This window comes from Stegodyphus dumicola, chromosome 2 (assembly GCF_044657685.1).
Source record: "Stegodyphus dumicola isolate Sdum_Otavi_A_Nest chromosome 2, ASM4465768v1".
Classification (NCBI taxonomy): domain Eukaryota; kingdom Metazoa; phylum Arthropoda; class Arachnida; order Araneae; family Eresidae; genus Stegodyphus; species Stegodyphus dumicola.
The window spans coordinates 30,130,073-30,144,465 of record NC_140769.1 but is presented as its reverse complement, the minus strand read 5'-3'; the positions used below and the strand labels follow the sequence as shown (position 1 = coordinate 30,144,465).

General features: G+C 33.9%; 1 protein-coding gene and 1 long non-coding RNA gene across 2 annotated transcripts in view; one reads left to right on the top strand and one right to left on the bottom strand.

Moving 5' to 3' along the window:
• LOC118194750 (uncharacterized) overlaps positions 1-14,393 on the bottom strand; it is a 631,198-nt gene that overhangs the window by 386,388 nt on the left and 230,417 nt on the right. The window lies entirely within an intron of this gene.
• LOC146998375 (uncharacterized) overlaps positions 12,937-14,393 on the top strand; it is a 100,257-nt gene continuing 98,800 nt past the window's right edge. Inside the window, exon 1 of the long non-coding RNA XR_015039298.1 lies at positions 12,937-13,115. This is a non-coding gene — a long non-coding RNA (uncharacterized LOC146998375). The remainder of the gene's footprint in view (positions 13,116-14,393) is intronic.

The following is a 14,393-nucleotide window of genomic DNA, read 5'->3' as shown; positions in this document are numbered from 1 at the left end:
TAAACCCTTTTTGTGCTCTTTCCAACTCCTCAGTTACAGGAGGGAGTGACCTTGCTTAAAAACAGAGTTAAAAAATGGCTTTTGAAAGCCAGAAAAACCCTCGCCATTTCTAATGAAAATATATACTGATCTGCAAATAATTTCTCATTTGATTAACTTAGTAACAAGTATAAGACCCCAAGAGGCAAACGTTTACTGTGCATAAATTTCAAACAGACAAATCAATAATTTGCAATAATATTCAAACATTATTCAAGACGTATGAATCTTAACTGAGTTAAGATAAAACTAAAAGCTGTATGTATACAAGGCCTTTTCATAATAAAGAAACTAACTTAAAGAAATTAATTATTAATATCCCTAAATAAAAGGTTACTTAATAAATTAAAGCATGTAAGTGAATTTGGAATAAAATTTTAATGAATTAAAGTAATATGACATACAACACTAACAATATTTAAGGGAACGGAAACGAATGCTGTAGAAATAAATTTTTCCATAAAACCTATTTATAAAAAACTGTTACTCCAAAGCAGCTTATTCAATATATGTATAAAACTCTTATAAAGAAATTCATATAAACCATTTATATAAATGATATATAAAAGAAATTGATCATTTTCAAAATTTTCAAAACCGTCTTTTTTTTTTCGATGCTCAATCACTAAATTCAACAAATCAGTTCAATGTAACTAGACAAGCAATGACCACTTGACGGTTCCCAGATACTACGTTATCTTCCAAATACTGTACCAAAAATCAAATAATTTCGGCACTGGAAGAAAATCTTCGCCTCATCTTTTATTCAAGGGATGAATTTCCTCTCTTGAGGGATAAAGAAGAGCGAAAGCGTTTATACTGGCTCTGTCCGAACAGCACCAAAATTCTTGAATACCTTCAGGGGAGGATCGTAGTTGGGGAATTGAGCACTAAATGTCAGAGGAGGAGCGATGAATGACCGTGTATATTTCTTCTTAGAGCGGTAGCATGAATTACGAGAAGAAAAATGAAGAAAGACACTTTGAAATAGTCGTATTAAGTCCCGGCTGCCTTTCAAAATTAGATGCCATTCGGGACCCAAACGCAAATTTCAGAAAGTCGATATATGATGCTGTTACGAAGAAAAGGAATGGCATTATGATTTCGTTAGTATGAGAATTTTAGTGCTAAGAAATGGCATTAGTATGCTCTAATACGATTCTAAAAATATTCACATGATGGGAAAATAGTAATGGTGTTTGGAAGAAAAATATTACTCTGTTACAAGAAAGGTATTTAATAAATTAATTAAGATGCTGTGAAATTTATACCAAAGAGTAAAATTAATAGACCTTTAAGATCAGATCACTAACATTTTACTCAAAATATATTAATTATAAATCTGATGCTTTAATTTAATATTACATAGGACACTGCGAAATCTTCTACTTGAATGAGAGAGTTGACAGTGAAAATGGGTAATATAGTCGCAGTTTTATTTTGCATACATGCTAAACAGTGTTTTTTATTACAGGTTTTTATTATTACACTGCTGGCCACCCATATTGCAACCCAAAGAAAGACGAGAGATATCACAAAAAAAAAAAAAAAATTATGTAGTAGATAACATGTTGACCAAGTATCAAATGATTAAATTTATAGACTTCTGTGAAGTGTGGTTCCTTCCAGAATCAGTGGACAACTGGATCCAAAACCTCGGAGATGTAGCGCTGGCTGTTTAAAGTACCGGCAATGCGTATTAGAGGAGTACGAGAGTGATATCCAATACCGCCCCATACCGTAATACCCGGTGCAGGACCAGTGTGGCGGTGCATAACGCAGCTGCTCAGCATCCTTTCTCCACGGTGCCTCTAGACTCGAATCCGACCATCGCGGTGTTGCAGACAAAAGCATCACTCGTCAGTAAAGACAATTTCATTCCATTCTACCGTCCACATCCTTCTTTCATCGGTAATTCTGCATCAGTGATTCTGCATCAAGGGTAGACGAAGCAATGGACGACTTGCGGACAGACCACTCTTCTGTAGACGGCGCAGACACATTATGATGCGTTGCAGACTGACTGTGCTGTGCTATGGTTCATGATGTGACTGAGCGGTCCGTCACTGTCATTTGCACAATGTTCCTGTCATCACGTGAAGTGGTGCTCTAATTTGGATGCGATCGAAGACGTTGGTCCGTCGTACCCTCCTGCATCCAACGGTCACATATACGCATTACAGTTGTTTGGTTTTGTCCAACACGATTACCGATTTCCCTGAAAGATAATCCACACTCTCGGTAAGCCATTATCCTTCCTCTGTCGAACTCGGATACTTGATCAAACGATGATCGCTGTTTACTACGAGGAATAATTGATCGTTTTTTTTTTTAAAACCCACAATGAAAACACAATTGCTGAACTTGAAATCGCGAAAACTCCAAGCTTTAAATAGCGTTTTGAAGTGGCGCCAGAGGCGCGCGTGTTGTACGTCTGAGCTGAAATTCTAATCATTTGCATATCTCACATCCGCTAACGCATGTTGTAAATTTCACGTTATTTGCATACTTCCTTCAGGGTGTTGCATTTACGGTGGCCAGCAGTGTAATTTAATACAATACATGTAAGGGATTAACTAGTATTTGAATAAATATTATAATGTACTGTAGAGTGAATCAAAAATATGGTTTCATCTTTGAAATAAGTTACATGAAATGTGAGCATTGCATGCTTCAAAACTCAACTTATAGAACAAATTTTGAAAATACTGCATTTCTGTATTCATTGCATGTATAACTTCAGAAATTATTTCCACTAAGATGTAATAAATATAGTTAGCTTGCATCGTATAGAGAATGTAAGGGTCAAATAAGGCTTACGTCATCTACCCTAAAGTTTTAGTCACTGGATGAGTTACTGCATACCATAATGATCAAGAGGCCATGAAACTGGCAAGATGCAATCTTAAAGTAACATCGGTATTATAGATTGTAAGAAAATGGAAAAACCGTACATATATTTTCACAGTTTCAGAATTTTTGAAAAATAACTTTCTCCTAAAAGCTTTAAAATTTTTTTAGAATGCTTGCATGTTTTAGATAGACACCGTAACTATCAAAGCAGCTTATCGGCAATTCAAAGAAGCTATTTTATTATAAATGTTACCGGCAAAGTTTGAAATCCAGCATTCTATAGAATGCCCAGGCATTGTATATAATGCCTAAAACTAGCCGGAAACATATGAAACGATTCATACTTCACACATTTCCTAGACATTCTATTGAATGCCAAATAACAAACCGGCGGAGTATGAAATACATTTCAATTCGTTTTGAAGAACCGAAACGACTTACTAGAAGTTAATAAATGATGTAAAAATGAAAAATGACTAACCACGGGGCTGCTGGCTGCTTAATTGCTAGGATGTGATGCTTGTGGAAACAAAAGTACATTCATTTACTCTGATAAAGAAAGCGTCGGTACAATACAGTATTACGTCAGGGACGCTGAGTTAGTTTCCGTTATTTCATGAAAACTTATTTGACTACTGGACATGGACGTGACAGAATGGTGAAAGAATGATATAAAACTTACGATTGTTTCTAAATATAATTTCCGTTGTCAAGTAGGTCTAACCATTCCCAGTCTCAGCCAGATAGCAAATTTATTTGTCACACGATTATTTCATTATTTTTTTACATATTTCGAATGGCATATTTGGAATACGTTTTAATGGCACTCTTTGATTAATGTTTCAAAATAACATTTGTATTTCTGAGAAATGAACGTCTTTTAAATAATAACCTTATCACAACCCTCTTTTCATACTTTGCCTAAGGAGCATTTGCCATTCTTATACAATAGAATGATATGAATTTCAATGCCTAGGTCTAGGGAAAGTATGTAATAATTCTCATATTTCCTACTTTGCCTAAAATCGTCCGGCATTGTATAGAATGCCGGTTTTTCATACTTTGCCGCTAACATATACAGGGCGATTCTAAATTCTTTTTACAAATTAAGAGGGGTGATTGTACTTATCCAGATGAGCAATAATTACTATAGAACATAGGGTCACATTCCAATCTCAGAAGCAGAAAAGAATAATATTAAAATTCCAACCTGAACTTATAACAGCGTTGGGAGAGCGAATGAAGGAGATCAAAATTTGCGCAATCAGTTTAGTGGAAAACTCACAGAGAGTGCACAAAACGGAAAAAACCGAAAACGTGACATCCGAGCGTTAATTTGAGCTCAGACTTTGATGACAAGCACTCAAATACACATCTTTTGCTCGCAATGTCTCAACCTCGCAAACGATTGCAAAACAAGTTAATATTTAATCAAGGGATGAATATTATCAGCTAACTTCAACTTCCACTGTATGCCGTAATTAGAATGAAAAGGTTCATGCTGTCAGAACTTTATATCCCATAGAAGGGCCCTTCAAGTAGAATGAGCGCAGCATAGTAAGTCCAGGAGGACAGGATACAAGATGGCGATGGGGTAAAAAACTGATACTTTGATACTATCAAACTTATCCTGAATTGGAGTTAGTTCGTAATATTAGATAATTAACTTGTTGCAATCGTTTGCGAAGTTTGCGAACCAAAGAGGTGCATTTCAGTGTTTGCCATCAAAGTCTGAGCTCGAATTAACATTCGAACGCCAAGTTTTCGGTTTTATCCGTTTTGTGTATTCTGCGAGTTTTTCACTAAACTGATTGCGCAACTTTTGGTTTCCTTCATTCGTTCTACCAACACTTAAATCCAGGTTGGAATTCTAATATTCCTCTTTTCTGCCTCTCAGAGTGGAATGCGACCCTATGTTCTATAATAATTATTGCTCATCCGGATGAGTACTATCACTCCTCTTAATTTGTAAAAACAATTTACAATCACCCTGTATATAGCAGACGCCGTCTAATGTGGTGGCGTTTGTCTGCTGCTATATTGATAACATTTTAGTCATGGTTATTTTAACGGATTGTTTTCAAACGGTATGCAAATGTTCGTTTATGAATTGTTCCTAATGTTCCTGGCAATTATTTGACTGATGTTATACTCCTCATCTAAAGACTTGGAAAGAGTCTCTTGTACCAGCAATTATTGAGAACAGATCGGTTTTATCTTTACGTTCTTCTGGTTTTTATTACTTGATGTGTTGGATTTTATTTCAGAAAGCTATTGGCAAATATTTTCTGTCAACGTCTTCTGTCCGGAGAAGAGTATTCTGCGTGTGATCGCTGTTGAAATCAACAGACTATTCAAAACTTGCGCCGCTGCTTTACTGCGTACATTTTAGATTAAAATAAAAACAACAATCAGTTTGGCAACTTAAAAAACTTACTTGCTGACATTTACCTGTCATGTGGCAATTTAAAAAAATTTCTTGGACCATATGTGGAGAATTTACTTTGGTTAAAGAAATTCATTTTTTTTAGTATTTTGAGTAATATTAACCGAATTATCGATCAGTATTTTCCATTTTTCTTACACAAAGAGTTCTTCTTATACAAGGGGCTATGGTATTTCGATAATAGCATCCGAAGGATAACATTAAGCTCAATCATATTAAGTGGCGCCTACTATATATTAAAATCGTACTTCAGTGGTCTTAAGCTAAATTTTAATCATTAAGTAATCAGAAAAAATGTTAATACTTTGTTTTGTAAGCGTTATATTTAGAACTTATCATTTTTCGGCAATGATATGTGTCCACTGAAATGCCAACGCTGTATAATCCAATTTCATTTGCTATCATTTTCAACTGACGTATACTTATTTTACAGTCAGTGTTTGGTTTATCAAATTACTTATCTATTACAGGTATTGCGATAAATATGTAAATTAACATTTCATTAAAGGAAAGAAGAAGTACACGTGCTAAATTGATTCCGAGTTAAACTGATTCCGTTTGTTAACTTATTTTACCACTGCAAATTTCTAATGAGCTTGGTGATTGTGATCGCTTAGCTTTTCTAGTACTTCCACTACCAAATATAAGAAATCGATAAATTTTTATTCAGCGGTATAGCCAATATTTAGATTAGGCGTAGTTAGATGAGAACATGTTTCAGTTAAATAGACATCACAAGATGTCCATTTAATTATCAGAATTTGGCTTTAAGAACTTTCTCTTAACTGTCCCCCAGTCATCAAATGTGCGCAAAAGCGCCAAATGTAGCACCCAGCTTATATTCCGTCTTGAATAGCTCTGCAACTGGATGGAAAAATGAACATCAAACCACAAATTTTCTTTCCTGCATTTTCATTTACTAGGCGGATGAATTGGCTGATGCCGAATGTGAATGCTTGCATATTAACTAAAAATACAACGTTAAATGATTCAGATACTTAAGATACTTAGATTTAGATATGTCATCTAAAGTAGCAAAATTAGCATCAGAGCGACACTAGCCTCAACTATTGTTATCAGAGCCACCCAACCGGTATAGTCCTCTCGAGAGGTTGTGGTAGGAGGAGAGGTGTGAGTGACCCTCGGACCCGTCTCCCAGGGGTGTTTTCCATCAACTTTGGGGGCGGAACTGAGCTAGATTGCACTATCACCTGTAAGGTGCTCAATGTTATTGCTAACGACAGGCGTAAAGTTGCGCTCATTGCCACGAAGAATTTCGTGGGCTTGGGTTGACTTTCGTGGGCTTAGGTCAGACAAGTGAGCATTTGTAACAACAACAACAGTGTTGTCAGAAATGTTTCAGTTAAAAATTAGCATGTGACGTCAGTGGTGACGTCGTTTTGTGACTTCACAGATTCGTAATGTGACGTGATCTCTGACCTCATCACAAATTCTGTCTCCGAGGGCTACGTAAGTTACGGATTGTAATTCCATTCTTGAACGTTACTTCACTTATATTAGTTCTGACGAAAATCTTAATACCAAATTCCCAATTTTCCATTGCTTAAATATCCATTTCTTCTTTAATTAGTTCTTAGTTACTTTATATTGTTAGTCGTCGGTTTATTTATTTACACCATTTACATTTTTGCCTTGCCGCGATGTGAGAACTAAACTGATCGAATGAGAAATATGATTCTAATGGAATTTGAGGAAATAAGTCTAAATGAAATGCAGCATAAATGTGTATAATTTAATAGGCCATACAAGGATGTCATGTGGGTTTTTTTAAATTATGCTTTAAAAAGTTATTTCATATGTTGAAAGAAGGAATAGAATAAAGAGATTTCATCTTTTTCGAGAACATATGCTACTTTGAACATGCTAAGTTCTACATAAAGTAAATCGTTTTTACTTAGTTAGCCCCTTTATTATCTGCCGCAGAAGATACAACATAATTTATACGCGCATAATTGCTCATAATAAAGAAATCTCTTTAGTGGAGATTATTAATTTACCAAAATATGTTTTAATAAGAAACAAATCTGTTTTCAGTAAACGAAACACTTATAATTGCATAATAGGAAAATAAAGTTATTTCCATACGTAACTTAATTACAAATTATATAATACAATTTATTACAATTAAAAATTATGTAATACAATTTATTACAATTACAAATTACAAATTATTAATTAAAAATTTACGAAAGCTAATTTGCATAATCAATACTTTTAACTGAATAATTTTGTATGAACATGATATAATTGAGTGAATTTCTTCTCTAACGAAACAATTAGGTCCGAGTATTCTTTCTGTTGGTTCTCTTGTCATTACTAATATTCGTATAAAGGCTTTTAGTTAAGTTTTACCTTAATCCCTCTCTCTCTGCCCCAGACTGTTTACCTGAAAAACTGTTTTTCATATATACATATAATGCAGTTAATAGCGTCTTTGATATTTATTTCTAAAATGCCATTCGAAAATTTGCTGCTGAAAAATTCATAAGCTATTTTCTCCAATTTTAGATAATCTTCTTAGACTGGAAAAGAAATCACAATATTCCTTTCTGGAGTTTTTGCAGCCTTGGAAAAAACATTAAAATACTTATTTTATAAATAAAATAAGCAAGTTATAAATACTTATTTATAGATGCTTATTTTATTAATAAAATGAACCGATCCTTTTTTTAATTATCTACATTATTTCTCTGTGCTAATTCACTTATTTGTACCACTAGACCAGGTCCTCTATCGTCTCTTTCAAATTTTTGTGTAAATAAAATTATTTTCCTCATTTTCAAGCAATGTAAATCAAAACATCTTCTCTATGACTTGTATCATTGCATATTATTCAGCAAATAACTAATAACCTCGTTTCTGAAAAGCCGTTGACTAAATCATTGTGAGGATTTATTTATTTACTTTGACTAATAGTTAATTTTTAGTTAAAGCAACTTTCCTTTCACTCTCCTTTTCACCCACGCTTTGCCAGAATGCTGAACAGACAGGGCGCGTTTATTCAAATTAAAGTAAAAAGAAGTGCTATTTAAGCGAAGGCTTCGGAAGGTGATTTAAGCGTGTTTTGCCTGCTTGAAGGCCACATTGCTACTTTGACTTACTAGCAATTTGATTCTGTGCGGTTCAATGCGTCTATCCATTAAGCTTGTTTCCTCCGCCTACTGCAAGTCAGAGCCTTTCTGCGCGTATAAATTATGTTGTGAGCCGTTAGGCTAGTTTAATTACATTTTGTTTTGAGCTCAACATTACTTGTTTGGGATAAGTCAGAAGTGTTGACTTATGTAAGTTCAAGTAGGGACTTCTCTTCAACTTTATGTGATTGAATAAACGGTTCTTTACACCCTTCTTCTGACTTTGTCTGTTTTCCTAAGACCAGAGGATAACGAGAGAGAGACAACTTTCTAGAGCTCGTTTGTTTATGTTACCTATGAGAAAGAGACTCTATACAACTATGAACGTTATGTTTAAAAATCGTCTATGTTTATTCTTCAAAGCACTAAACATAATCCAAATCTTCAATTTCATAAAGTATTTTCAGCTTACCTTGTAGAATCCATTGGGTTTAATAAATTATTTACAGTTTATAGATATACAGAAATTTTAGAGGAAAATAAAACTATTATCATAATCTTCAAAACAGTACTTTAATTTATAAGCATAACAGAGAAATGGTAAACTCTTCTAGGACTAACTAAGACTTTTGTATGTAGTAATATCAATTCTTAAGCCACAGTTTAGTTTTGAACCGTGCGGTTCGTGTTCTAAGAAATGAGTAGTTAAACATGAAACTGAAGAATAACGTGAACTGAAAGTTTTCTTCCGTATTGTTATTTGCAGGATTATCCGTAAAAAAGCAAATGAATTTATTTTAACCTCTTAATTAAATTATTGTAACTATAATAACTGTATTACCTTAGTTTTTAACTTTAAGGTATCCTGTGATGATTATAGAGTAATTCGTTTCGCTTAAAATATTTAGTTCTCTAAATAATATTCTAGAGATTTAAATTTTTTTTCGGAGCAAGAAACATGATATGTGGCAGAATATTTTCTCACATTATAGCGTCTTGGGCGTTTCGCAAGGGTAAACTAAAGAGGCACTAGAAGACCGCGTGAAGACTCATTCTCAAGTCTTAAGTACTACAATGTCCAGAGAATGGAGTAAAGAACTCTTTGTTAAATCAATCCTATCACAGATGGTACCGAATCGTGCTTACAGAAGCCAAAACGTTTGGCTTAGCTCAAAGATATGATTAACTTAACCTTAAATGTAGTAAGTTAAGCCTAACCGCTGACAGTGTAATTTAACGCGCAGAAAAGCTCTGACTCGTAAAAGTCGGCGTAAACAAGCTTAATTGCTAGGAGCATTGAATGTCATAGATATCTAATCGCTAGTAAATCCAGATAGCAACGTGGCTTTTAAGCATGCATAACACGCTCTAGAATCTCCTTCTGAAGCCTTCCCTTAAATACTACTTTCTGCTTCATTTGAATTCACGCGCACTAGCTTATTAACATTCTGGCAAGAAAGCCTGGGTTGAAAACGAGAATCAAAGGAAAGTTGCTTTAAAATAAAAATTAATTGTTAGATAAAATAAATGAATCACCACACGTTCTTTTTTGTTTTAGTTACTTTATTATTTTCGATGAATTCTGTTCTGAATTTCACACTATGTGTTTGTTCACATAGTGTATAACAGACAATTTTACATAAGCTGCGTTAGATAAATTCTTTGGATATTAATTAACCTCATGGGGAATGCTGATTTTACAGAGTAATACGTATGGTGATTAAGTTGAGAAAACCTATAGAAATAAACACATTAAAATTTTATAAACATGAAATCTAAAAAAGCAGCTTTAAGGCTTGAAATTCCTCCAAACATATTTTGAAACTCATTCTCAGTGAACAGCCTTAGCTGGGGGAGGGAATCTATGAAAACCGTTGTTGTGACATATCTCTTGTCTGACAGTAACATCAGAACAAGCCCACATGTGCAAGATTTCGCCTGTCGTTTGCAAGAGCCTTGAGCACCATACAGTATCACTTTGCTTAATTCTGTCCCCAAATGTGATGGAAAGCACTCCGGAGGGGGGATGGTCCGAGAGTCTCTCATCTTTCTTCCTCTACCCCCAACCTTTCGAGAGGACTTTCGGCTCGACGTATATTTAGAGTGATCCCATGCCTCACAGACACTATAGATTCACAAATATCCATGCGTTCTCCGGGATTCGAACTCGGGCTCTTCAAAACGGCAGTCAGCGTCGCTAACGACTATCCAGAGTGGGCGGCATGAAAACCATTCGTCACTCTTAGCAAATAATTAAATCTATTAAATATTCCCATGTACATTTTATTTTCATTTCAGACATTAGTCACTTTGCATGTACCGCATGTTTCTCTAAAGCATTTAAGATGTCCATATAAACTTGATTTTTGAAAACAAGTTAATGCTCGGTATTCTTTTAAAAGTGCTGTAACTAATTATATTACTTTATTATTATAATAAAAATTTTTACAATTTAGCAAAATAAAATGTAAAAATTTTTTAATGTTAGATTTAATATCAATTATAGTAAACAGTATAATTAATTCAAATTAAAAAAAATCTTTGCAACGGTAAATCATAATGTCACCAGTAAAAATACATCTTGCTATATAAAATACTAAAATAATGACAAAACAAGAAATTCCGTGCCATGTTTCAATTTCACGCACCATTATGTTGACAATTTTGTTTCCTTCTGTAATATAAATGCTTGACTGTTACTTCAAAGAAAATACTGGAGCTTAAAAATGGATATCCAAGAAGATTTTAATGCAGAACCGGTAATCATTTTGAACGTGTATCAAATAAATGACGAAAGCCTTTTACTTTGTCCGCCACAGCTGACACATAAAAAAGAAATTTGTTTCCATTCAATTCGGTCATTTAAGCTTTTCTTCTGCCGTTAAATCGACTTCGATAAAGATTTTTAAGAGCTAAAGGACGGTCGTTGATTAAATGGTCTCATTGGAGGGCTACAGAGAAATCGCCAGCAGGTTTCCAGAAAAGAGAAAGTTATTGAATGGAAGTTGCTCTTGAAATTGAAATGTAATATGCTTATCGATTCTTTGAACGAGTACATTATTTAAGTCAATAACCATGAGAGTGGAGCTCCTACAAAAAACCCACTTATAGAGTTTTGTAATTTGTTTTTGGATATTCGGGAATTTTCTTGGTCTCATTAAATTTTTTAAAAGTAGATAAATTTTCGCTTAAAGAGGAACCCTTTACAATTTAGAAATATTTATATCAGTTTAACCTTAAACCTTTTTCATATCTTAAGCTATGCCTGTTATATTGTAAATAAAAATATGTGCATTATTTTAATCCTGTAATTATTTTTGTACACTGCGGGAAAAAAATGGGACAGTTCTGTATTTCCCGTTCTACTGGGCCGATTGACAAAATTCAAATTGCGTTTTTCATGTCTCGAAAGCGCTACGTAGGATATATATTAGAATTATATATAGCATTGTTCTACGATAGGTATTTTGACACAAAACAACCAACGACAAACACAATCTTGCTCTCCTTGCCACGATGAATTTCGTGGGCTTGTTCTGATGTTATTGTCAGATAAGTGAGATAAGTCACAACGCACAACGACAAGAGACGGGTTTAAGTTCCGGGTGGTTAAATATGGCAATGTAGAGGTGAGTTATATGTCTAAGGAGAGGGATGCCTTCATGGGTGTTGATGTAAGAGGAAATGGCTCGTATTCGCGTTACACATGAGGAAAATCACAACCATTGCATATATAACATTGCAACGGAGTCCAGATCGAACTACTTATACCGAAATAAACAAATCCAGGGTCTATTATTATTTATTATGGGTACCAATCCAGATCGAACTACCAGTTTCCAGTGGTCTCTAACTGCACGGCCACTAGTGGGGTCAGAATAATAGGGGATAGATGCATTTATTATTTTTTATTTACGTTCATGTATGCAAATGCAATATAATAGAAGACACATCGCCTAAATTCTGTGAATCATTATGACTGAGGTAAAATGCAATTTTCCTATGTTTCTGACTATTTTTTCCAAACATCCTTATCTATTCTTTAGTATGAATTGGATCTTTTACAGTTGAAAGTTACAAAATTTAAATTATTCTTTTGATATATATTTCTGCGGTTTCAATGCACAGAGCGACAGAGAGGTATAAGATCATATATCAAATATTAAAATAATTCTGTTCACTGAGAGAGGAAAAAAAAAACCTACCGTAACATTAAAATGGAAAAAAGAATACCGTCAGCCCGTGAAGAATTTAATGCCCACTGAAACCATTAATTACCATCTTCTGTATCGTAAAAAAAAAAGGCATTTGGTTTTTTTGCTTGGGAAATGCTCTTACTGAAAGCAAGGGCTTTGGCTTCTTTTCCCATCTCCCTCGTTGTCTGAAGAGACAAAGATAAACTTCGCAAGTGCCTCGTTTGGGCGGGAGATGGGTAAGACACGACTAACAAGAAATACAAAGCCAGAGATGGAACCACTAATCACTTTAGAGATCTCTATTTTTTTTTTTTTTTTTTTTTTTTTTTTTTTTTCCTCTCGAATGGGAGTTTCTTGAAAGGTAATCTCAGTTACTCTGGTGCAATGTAAGAGCCCTTAACTAATCTTCTTGTAATCTAGGCTTCGAATGTAATTCAAATGTTTCAGAGACAAGACACTTTTGTGCAAAATTAAAAACGGATAAATTTGGTAAGTAGTGTTAAATGACCATTTTATGGGATATTGCCTTTAATACAAAGAGTTTGTTAACTTCGTCAAATTTAGAATTTTATGTTTTAATACTAAAACTACAAGGATTATTTGACATAGTGTTATGGATAATTTAACGCTAGCTTTACGAATTTTTTTAAAATTTCTTTGGTTACGGACACCCGTAAATTGATGCGTATAGAAAATCACGTATTTACCTAAAAATGGATCAATTAAATTTTAAAAACGCTAACAATCTTAACACTAGAACTACCGATAACCGTTAGTTTGAAGAATTTGTAGTTGTTTGTATCAGTTTAAAAAGTAGTTTTAATTGTTGTTGTTGCTAATTCTCACTCGTCTGCCTGTAGTCAGTGTAAGCTCACGAAATTCCTCGTGGCAAGGAGCACAAGTTTACGCTTGTCGTTGGCAAGACTTTAAGCACCTTACAAGTGACAGTGCAATTTAGCTCAGTTCCACCTCCAATCGTCTAAGACAGATAATCTTAGACTTATGCCACGATTTTTACAAAATCGTTAGAGTGTTTTTTTTTTTTTTTTTTTTTTTTTTTTTTTTATTTTTACCTATATATGCCTATATGTGATTATGATTTAGGATGTAACTGCGAAAAAAATGGGACAATTCTATATTTCCCGTTTTACTGGGCCAATTGACGAAATTTATACTGCGTTTTAAATGTCTCTAAAGCGCGTCTTAAGATATACATAAATTTATATATAACCTTGCTCTAACATAGGTATTTTGACACAAAATTGGGCTTTTTCTGAAATAGCACACCGATGTTTTTCCATATTTCGAATCTATGTCACAAATTATGAGCAGATATTAAATTTTGTAATTTTTGGTGTAAAATTTATGGAGAAATTTAAAAATTTATCTTGGCATATTTTTTTCAGTTTGCACCAAGAATAATTCACTTGGGGAACTTCTTAATTTATAACAACCTATTTTCCTTTCCTTTTTATTCATTATACACAAGAAGAAGAAAGATCATCGTTCAGGAAGGGAAACTACTTCTTTCCTGTCCTCCTGAAAATATTTATTTCTCACATCCCTGCAATTTTTGTGCTCAGTGGTATGACACCTTTTGTGGTTAACTCTTTAAACCAATAAGAATTCTTTAATTTTTCTTCGTGAAGAATCGAACAAAATGTTAAGTTCTGCGCTTCTGAAATTTTCTCTTACAAAAAGAACCGTTTAATGAATATCTATTCAAGAATTCCGAATTTGAAAATACAAGATGAGGATCAATAGTCT